General features: G+C 34.8%; 1 long non-coding RNA gene across 2 annotated transcripts; it reads left to right on the forward strand.

Annotated features, from left to right (window-relative positions):
• Nucleotides 1–5747: 5747 nt before the first annotated feature.
• Nucleotides 5748–9253, forward strand: LOC133646936 (uncharacterized). 2 transcript variants are annotated; one of them, XR_009825391.1, is made up of 4 exons: nt 5748–5801; nt 6012–6066; nt 8972–9041; nt 9132–9253. It is a non-coding gene; the product is annotated as an uncharacterized LOC133646936 (long non-coding RNA). The 2 variants fall into 2 exon arrangements; XR_009825390.1 differs by having other exon boundaries at nt 9114–9231.
• The last annotated feature ends 347 nt before the right edge of the window (nt 9254–9600 follow it).

Here is a 9600-nt window from a genome sequence, read left to right on the forward strand (position 1 = left end):
TGTTCATGTCAACACGTCTTGTGTATTTTTACCTTCATTATGATCACTAATCAGCGACAAAATTACTTTGTAATTACAACCCTTGTGTCGACAATTAAATGTTAGCGCCAAAGTGTAATTTCTATGAACAATGGGTCTGTTCATGTCAGCATGTGTTATGTATTTTAACCTTTATTATGATCACTAATCAGCGACATAATTACTTTCTAATCTTAACCGCCATTCCGAGCGGCGCCGACATAAGCGGCTTCAGCAAAGTTGTTGACGTCATATTGACACAGGACGCACAAAAAGCACCCGAGACCAAAAGTGACTCAGCATTGAGGACTTGATGATGTTTTATTCTTTTTATTTTGTCTTTTTGTGCTGGTGTTCAGCCAAATGTAAAAAAATGACCTTTTTTATCGGATCAAATTCGAAGAGGACGTCACGCGGGAGACAAAACCAACTTTCATTCCTTTTTTTTTAACTTGAACGTTTCATTTTGTCGACTTACTGGAGCGGAATGTTTGGCTCGAACACAAATGTCAGAAAGCTTGGTGTTTTTTTTTTTTTTTTTAGAAGAAAGTTCTTTCCACTGCACGCCCCAGCAGGAAGGTTAAAGGTCATCAGAACCTTTTTAGACATTTTATTAGCCGTCTTTGTTCTCTAGGGTGACGTCGTTTTTTTTCCACGTCATGACAAACTCGTTAAAAACACTTTTTGGTACGTTTATGTAGTGTTTTTAATTCCTCAGCAAACTGTCTTTGTATTGTAATCATTTAAAAATGGTAACTTTTCTCCCAAAAAATCCCACTTTTTATTATTATTCGGACTAATTGAATGTATTTTTAAAACGTTTCTCTTGTAAGTTGATGTACTTTGTCCTGTTAAATTTAAAACAATATGATGTATTGCCTCGGGATTATGACAAAAATAGAAAATAATCATTATTCTCCTTGTTGTTAGATTACTATTTTTTTCTTTGAAAAATGCTTGTAAAATTAAAGATTAAAGTACCAATGATTGTCACACACACACTTAGATGTGGTGAAATTTGTCCTCTGCATTTTTCCCATCCCCTTGGGGAGCAGTGGGCAGACAGCTTGATTGTCGTAATAAATAAGGAAAAAATACATTTTTATAACTTTATCCTTGTAAAATAACAATTTATTTTAGATGTAATCCCAAAAGTACACATTTTTTATTTTAGCAAACTGATGACTTATTTGGGTAAAATCACACAAAAAATCTTGTATTATGTTATTCTCGCAAGATTTTTTTAAGATATAGATTTATTCCTGAATGTTACAACGATTACAACTTAATTGTCGTAAAAACAAAACAAAAAAAACAATATATTAATAACTTTAGTAGGTTTATTCTTGTAAAATTACCACTCCTTATTAGTGTATGCCAAAGATTACAACTTTTTTTTGGTATAATCATGACTTTTTCACTGTAACATCACAATTAAAAAAAAAAAAAATTATTCTGGTAAAATCACAAATTGTAAATAGTATTTTTGCTTTTCTAAGACTACAAGTTTTTTTCCTCATAAATTACACCTTCATTGTCGTAAAAAAGAAAAAAGAAAAATTACTATTCCACCTTTCATTTTATTAACTGTATTTTTGTAAGAATTTATTTTCAGTGTATTCTAAAGATTGCAACTTTTTTCTAGTAAAATCATGACTTTTTTTTTGCAAACTTACAAAAAAACCTTGTTCTGGTCAAATGTAAAACTTGCAAATAGTTTTGTTTTTATTGTTTTTTACATATCCTCGAACTACACATTTTTTCTCATATTTTCATTGTTGTTTATATATACTGTACATTAAAAAAAATATATATATATGTACATATACATATACATACATATACATACATACATATACATACATACATATACATACAGTACATACATATACAGTACATACATATATACATACATACATCTAAACATACATACATACATACATATTAACATACATACATACATATATACTGTACATACATATACAGTATACTGTACATACATATACATACTATATATATATATGTACATTACCATTATATCTTGTATATTTACAAATTGATTATCATAAAACAAAGAAAAGATTACTTTGATGATGTTATTCTTGTAGGATTATAATTACTTATAGGTGTACTTCTACATTTCTTTCTTGTAAAATCAATACTTTTTTGGGGGGTCAAATTAAAATTTTATCTGAAAAAAATAATCTTCTATAATTACTTTATTATTGTAACATTATAATTTTTTCTTAATAAAATAGATCTATTCCTTAATATTAGTACTTTCCCCCCTGTGTAATTAGAATTTGTATCATTTTAACTTTATCCTGGTATAATTAAACATTGTAAATAGTCTGGGTTTTTTCTTATAAAGTTACAGCACAAGTCCATCATCATATTTTTTGTCACCATTCTGACTATGACCTTGTCAAATATATTTTTTTAAACGAATTTTAAAAAAGATGACGTATTTCCTTAGAATTTTTGTAAAATCACAACCTAACTGTCTTCAAAAATTAAAACTGTCTCTCGTTAATTTATCGTCATAAAAATATTGTTTCTCTCATTAATTACAACAATATATTCTTGTAGGATAGTTTTCACAGGGTTAAAAAAAAGTTCTGATTTGTCTTTGTCTTTTGAGCAGTTTCTAAAATCAGTGGGGTTTTTTTGTCAAGCGGTGCGTGATTTTAAATGCAGACGAACGAGGAGGCAGCAAGCAGTAAAGAAAAGGGGAATCTAATGATTAAACAAACAAACGAAAAAAGCGAGAACTATGAAGGAAACAAAACGGAATGCTGGAACACAGCAAAAACACTTACAAGGAATGAGGAGCAGACGGCGTCCACAAAGTACGTGCGTACTTCAGCTCGACATGGAAAGAATCGTCTATAGCTGCACGAAACGGGGAAAAACAGGAAGTGAAAAACCACAAAATAAGAGCGCAAGACAGGAACTAAAACTACACCCAGAAAATGACCAAGAAACTCAAAATAAGGTGTGACAAGCTGTGACAGTTTTTATTCGTAAAAAAAAACAAAAACAAAAAGCATCAGTTGGGCTGCAAACCTAATTGAAATTGCAACCTTTTAATTAAATAACGCCGGTAAAAATCCAGCCAATGCCAGCACAGGAAATAGAAAACCAAGTCAGAGTTATTAACTTTGAAAAAAAAAAAAGCAATATAGCAATCAGTGCTGCCATTGAAACATGCAATACATCCCATAATAATGTAATATGTAAATCATATTAGCCGTAGTTAATTAATGTCTAACTTTATCACTTTCATCAGCGGGCAAAGACTTGCTGGTGGATGAGCCTTAAATGGTTTTGGATGATTTTCCTTATTGCTTCTTTAAATGCGATTAGCGGCGGCGTCACGCGGGCGATAAACGCCGCGGCGGGCGAAAAACAATTTGACGGGCGAGCGCGAGCGATAAGGCGTGCGCGGGAGGTTTCGTCACCTCTTTATTCACGACGGCTCGATAAATAGAGAGAAATATTTGGAGAAATGATTGAGTTTTCGTCAGCGTCGCCTTTCGGAATTGGGAATCGGCGGAGATGATTTCTGCGCTCCAATGAGCCCGAGAGATTGCTTTGTGATGAAAGTGCCGTCAATCAAATGTTTTTGACCTCCTCGCACAAAATGGACGCCCGCTGAAAGACGACTGAGGTCCAAAAAACGGACGCCGAGGGCCTGATTTACTAAGCGTGGGCAAACTATAAAATACCGTGTACTATTAGTGGGCGTGTGATCTACTAAGACTACAAGTACGTTGTGTAAATGGTAAATAAAAACAGAATACAATGATTTGTTAATCCTTTTCAACCTATATTCAATTGAATAGACTGCAAAGACAAGATATTTAACGTTCGAACTGGAAAACTTTGTTATTTTTTGCAAATATTAGCTCACTTGGAATTTGATGCCTGCAGCATGTTTCAAAAAAGCTGGCACAAGTGGCAAAAAAGACTGAGAAAGTTGAGGAATGCTCATCAAACACTTATTTGGAACATCCCACAGGTGAACAGGCAAATTGGGAACAGGTGGGTGCCATGATTGGGTATAAAAGCAGCTTCCATGAAATGCTCAGTCATTCACAAACAAGGATGGGGCGAGCATCACCACTTTGTCAACAAATGAAAGAACAACATTTCTCAACCAGCTATTGCAAGGAATTTGGGGATTTCACCATCTACGGTCCGTAATATCATCAAAAGGTTCCGAGAATCTGGAGAAATCACTGCACGTAAGCGATGATATTACGGACCTTTGATCGCACAGGCGGTACTGCATCAAAAAGCGACGTCAGTGTGTAAAGGATATCACCACACGGGCTCAGGAACACTTCAGAAAACCACTGTCAGTAACTACAGTTGGTCGCTACATCTGTAAGTGCAAGTTAAAACTCTACTTTGCAAAGCGAAAACCATTTATCAACAACACCCAGGAACGCCGCCGGCTTCGCTGGGTCCGAGCTCATCTAAGATGGACTGATGCTAAGTGGAAAAGTGTTCTGTGGTCTGACGAGTCCTGACTTTTTTTTTTTTCATTGAATTTTTATTGACATCCAGCATCAGACATTCCTATCCATTACATCATATTTATAAACATCATATATTTGTTGTCTGCCCTAAATGTCAAAATATTTTTTTGTTTACATCCCAGCGATGCCACCCCCACAAAAGAAAGAAACAGCAAGAAAACAAAATAATAATATTTACAGATAAATCAATTAAATAAAGAAAAACAAGTAAAAAATGAAATACATAAATAATAATAATAATAATAATCAAAAATAAAATGAAATAATACAAACAGATAGTAAATAATAATAAATAAAAAAAATAGACCTATGGGGAGCAATCCTTTTTTTTTTAAAACCGTACAATCGTTAATTCGAGAAATCAAAATCAGGCTTATGGAGCGTGACATAATTGACCGACTTTTCCCATTATGAAGTAAATTTCTCCAATTTATAATCAATAAAAGCAGTTATCTTCTCCATTTTATATATGTCCATTGTGATTTCCATCCATTGCTTCAAAGTTGGGCTCCCCTGGGATATCCACTTCCTAGTGATGGTCTTTTTACGGGCCACTAGTAGGACATTCATTAAGTGTCCACATTTCAAATTGTTTTTGGAAACTGTGGACGTCGTGTCCTCCGGATCAAAGAGGAAAATAACTGTTATAGGTGCAAAGTTCAAAAACCAGCATCTGTGATGGTATGGGGGTGTGTTAGTGCCCAAGACATGGGTAACTTACACATCTGTGAAGGCACCATTAATGCTGAAAGGTACATACAGGTTTCGGAGCCATCCAAGCAACGTTATCATGGACGCCCCTGCTTATTTCAGCAAGACAATGCCATAAGCCACGTGTTACAACAGCGTGGCGCAATATGAAGCCTAAAATACCACAACGAAGAAGAATTCCACCTGAAAAGTTTCAAAAATTGGTCTCCTCAGTTCCCAAACGTTTACTGAGTGTTGTTAAAAGGAAAGGCCATGTAACACAGTGGTAAAAATGCCCCTGTGACAACTTTTTTGCTGCCATTCAATTCTAAGTTAATTATTATTTGCAAAAAAAAAAAAAAATTAGTTTTTCAGTTCGAACATTAAATATCTTGTCTTTGCAGTCTATGTGTAACTGTGTAGAAAACAAACATCCATTATGCTTTATTAAATGATGACTGAAGTGTTGCAACAGCGCCTGTTGCTGGCGAGAAGTGGTATGTACGCTTCCCTACCGGAAGTGCTCTGAACTGTGAAGCCTTCCAAAGGGTGAGTTGTTGTTTTTTTGCATTGTCCGTATTGTTTACTATTTAGTGAATCTTGACTGTTTATATTTGGAATAGTAATTTGCAACGTACACATAAAAAATGTTCGCTAACTGTTATTGACCAAAACTGTATCTTAGAGTGATATTTTGAAGACCGAAATTCACTTCTATTGTTAAACTAACTCATGATTGTTGATGTCTTTTTTTTTTAGAGATTCCCGTGACCCAAGTGGACTCAGAGTCTCACAATTTGCACAGTTTTTTCAGGTAACACTGTATATTTCATGCCACTGGGATTGTTTAATTGTCAGTATAGCTGTCCTCGCCTATTATTATGATGCTAATGTTAGCCTGGCTAGGACGCAGGTTTGAAGCAGCCATTTTGGATAGGCGAGGTGCGTTCAGGGACATCCTGTAAAATGTTGACTATATTTTTCTGTCTATTATGCATATTAAAAAAAAAAAAAAAAAAAAAAAATATATATATATATATATATATATATATATATTGCAGATTAAATTATACCAATGTCAGTACATATGAAACCAACAACAGAATATGATAATTGGTATGAAGACTTATTTTAAACACTATACGATCACATCCAAATGTAACACTTTTTGTTTGTAAAATGAAACTGTGGTTTTATCATGTAAAACATGAGAACTGTGAAACCGTCCAAGGGAGAATCCCGTGACCCGAGTGGACTCACAGTCTCACAATTTTGCATCGTGATCCACCCGATGCCGGTGATATGTTGAAGCGACAGCAGTGTGGAGCTGCATTTTGCCGCACACAGTTGTGGACCGTTACACATGCGCCACTTTTTATGGGCGTTTTAGAAGCGGTCCTGCGGTGCATCGACATTTAAGCCAGGGGTGTCCAAACTTTTTGACTGGGGGGGGTCGACTCGCAGGGGGCCAAAATCCATTTGCATGCAAAATTAATAAAAAATTGAATGTATAAATATGTTAAAATAACTACATGTGTGTATATATATATATTAGGGCTGCAACTAACAACTAATTTGATAATCGATTAGTCTGTCGATTATTACTTCGATTAATCGATTAATAATTGGATAAAAGAGACAAACTAAATTTCTGTCCTTTCCAGTATTTTATTGAAAAAAAACAGCATACTGGCACCATACTTATTTTGATTATTGTTTCTCAGCTGTTTGTAAATGTTGCAGTTTATAAATAAATGTTTATAAAAAAAAAAGAATAAAAAAAAGGAGCCTCTGCGCATGCGCATAGCATAGATCCAACGAATCTATGACTAAATTAATCGCCAACTATTTTTATAATCGATTTTAATCGATTTAATCGATTAGTTGTTGCAGCCCTAATATATATATATATATATATATATATATATATATATATATATATATATATATATATATATATATATATATATATATATATATATATATATATTTATATATATATATATATATATATATATATATATATATATATATATGTGTGTGTATATAACCTATACATATATATATATTTGTACATATTAATGGATATATAATTAATAATTGTTAGAATTGAATATTAAGAGTATGTGAAAGTTTGACTTCTACCTTGTTTACATTCGTGACGACCTCTTTAAAGTTTTGTAGATGATTAGAAATATCAGGCAGCTAAAATGTGCCAAACACAGATAAGTGTGGAAAGAGGTTGTTTTTTTTGCGTTTGTCCCATCATGCATTTGCCTCATCATTTAAGTGGGTGTAATTTTGATATTTTTATTGTGGTTGGATGTTTTTTTGTAATATCCACAAAGTTCAGTGAGCAGGTTGTGTTGTTTTGCAGAGTGCATTTTTTTTTTCTGCGCCATGACTAGGGAAGGTTGTTTGGATTGGGTCTTATAAGTATTGCTATGCTATTACTTTAGAGGAAGTAAACTTCATGGTCACTGGTCTGAGTCACTCACATAGTCCGCAAGATGACGACAAATAAGCACTTAGCTAACCGCCTCATATATACATTGTATTATGTCAAGATCCTGCCCGGCCAGATTGCTTGTTGAACTCGTGCCGTCTAGTGGGCCAAATTGAAGACGCCGGCGGGCCGTAGTTTGGACACCCCTGATTCAAACCCACTTTTTCTTTTCAGCACTGAAGGTGCACTTACTGTACTTAAGAGCAAAAAATGCATATTTAATTTTTTTTTTTTCATATAAGAGATATGTTAATAAAATAAAAATGGTAAATGGGTTGTACTTGTATAGCGCTTTTCTACCTTTTTAAGGAACTCAAAGCGCTTTGACACTATTTCCACATTCACCCATTCACACACACATTCACACACTGATGGCGGGAGCTGCCATGCAAGGCGCTAACCAGGACCCATCAGGAGCAAGGGTGAAGTGTCTTGCTCAAGGACACAACGGACGTGACTATGATGGTAGAAGGTGGGGATTGAACCAGTAACCCTCAGATTGCTGGCACGGCCACTCTCTCAACTTCGCCACGCCGAATATATATATATATATAATAAATATAACAAACACTGTTAAAAAGAACCCAAAATGATACAAGAACATATAAACTAAATGTGTTTTGATCAGCCCCTTAAGTCACCCAGTAGCTATACAATTATACAAGGATATTGCTGAAAAAACAATTATTGTAATATTTGTTATTTGTCGGTCTAAATATGTTGACACACACGTAGGACGAGCACCTCCTTTCTCACAGCCTTGCATGTAACGACGTAAAAAAAATACTGGCAAAACGCTGATGAGTGTTGATAAATCACATTGCATCTTCTCCGCCCAGTTTTGCGGGCATTCTGATGTTTTGCATATTAACGAAGACGGACACGCATAATGGATCGCACTTTTTATTCTGCTCGCTTTGCACACTTTTAGTAGATTTGCTCTGCGTGTGCTATCGAGTTTGCACGTGTTTTAGTTTAGATCAGTCGGCTTTTGGACAATAGGGAAATTATTAATCTGTTCCAGTGCTTTAAGTGCGCAGGTGCCTTTTTTTGTAAGTGTAAAAAAAAAATCTGTAGATTTTACAGTTAAAAACTGGCATACAATTTTGCATGGTTTTTTTTGTTGTTTTTTTTTACAGGGAATTACTGCAAATGGAAAAATGGTAGTAACAGTTTGTTTTTTTACTGTAAAATTCTACTTTTGTTTTCACAGTGCGGCGTAGGCGAGTGTCACACAAGTGTACGAAGAAGTGAAACCGTGTTACCATGTCACATGACCACAGGTAAAATTTGACATTTACTTATTTTGTGTTCGTGCACGTTCAGTAAAAACCATTACCTTGGTGATCTTTGAGGTGTGTGTGCCCTAATAGACCAAAACAACACTCCATGGACCAACGACCACAAAAACAACAACTGAAAGCTTGTGTTTTACTTCTCACAGCTGTATTTGTGATGGAACTATAATCTTTAAATAGTACTTTTAATGTTAAGGTTATAATACCAGTGTGTGTGTGTGTGTGTGTCCATAATGAGTTCTGACTTTTCCCTGCACAAACACACTACTTCCTCCGCTTCCTGTGTTGCCTTCGAGCAGACGTAGTCCAACCAGACTGATTGTCATCATGTCCACGTTGTGTACACGTGTCTTCCCGAGCAGCAGGACCTCGATAACACGTGTGTTACCAATGTTTGACTGTCACCTTAGATTTCTTACATTTGATTTAAGTATTGCACCGACAGTCATCCATCCCAGTCTTGTGTAGGTCTACAATCTTGTCCTGAAGGTCCTTTGACAGCTCCTTGGTCTTGGCTATGGTGATGGACAGGTGTATTTGGTTG

The sequence above is a fragment of the Entelurus aequoreus genome, linkage group LG03 (genome assembly GCF_033978785.1).
Source record: "Entelurus aequoreus isolate RoL-2023_Sb linkage group LG03, RoL_Eaeq_v1.1, whole genome shotgun sequence".
NCBI classification, from domain to species: domain Eukaryota; kingdom Metazoa; phylum Chordata; class Actinopteri; order Syngnathiformes; family Syngnathidae; genus Entelurus; species Entelurus aequoreus.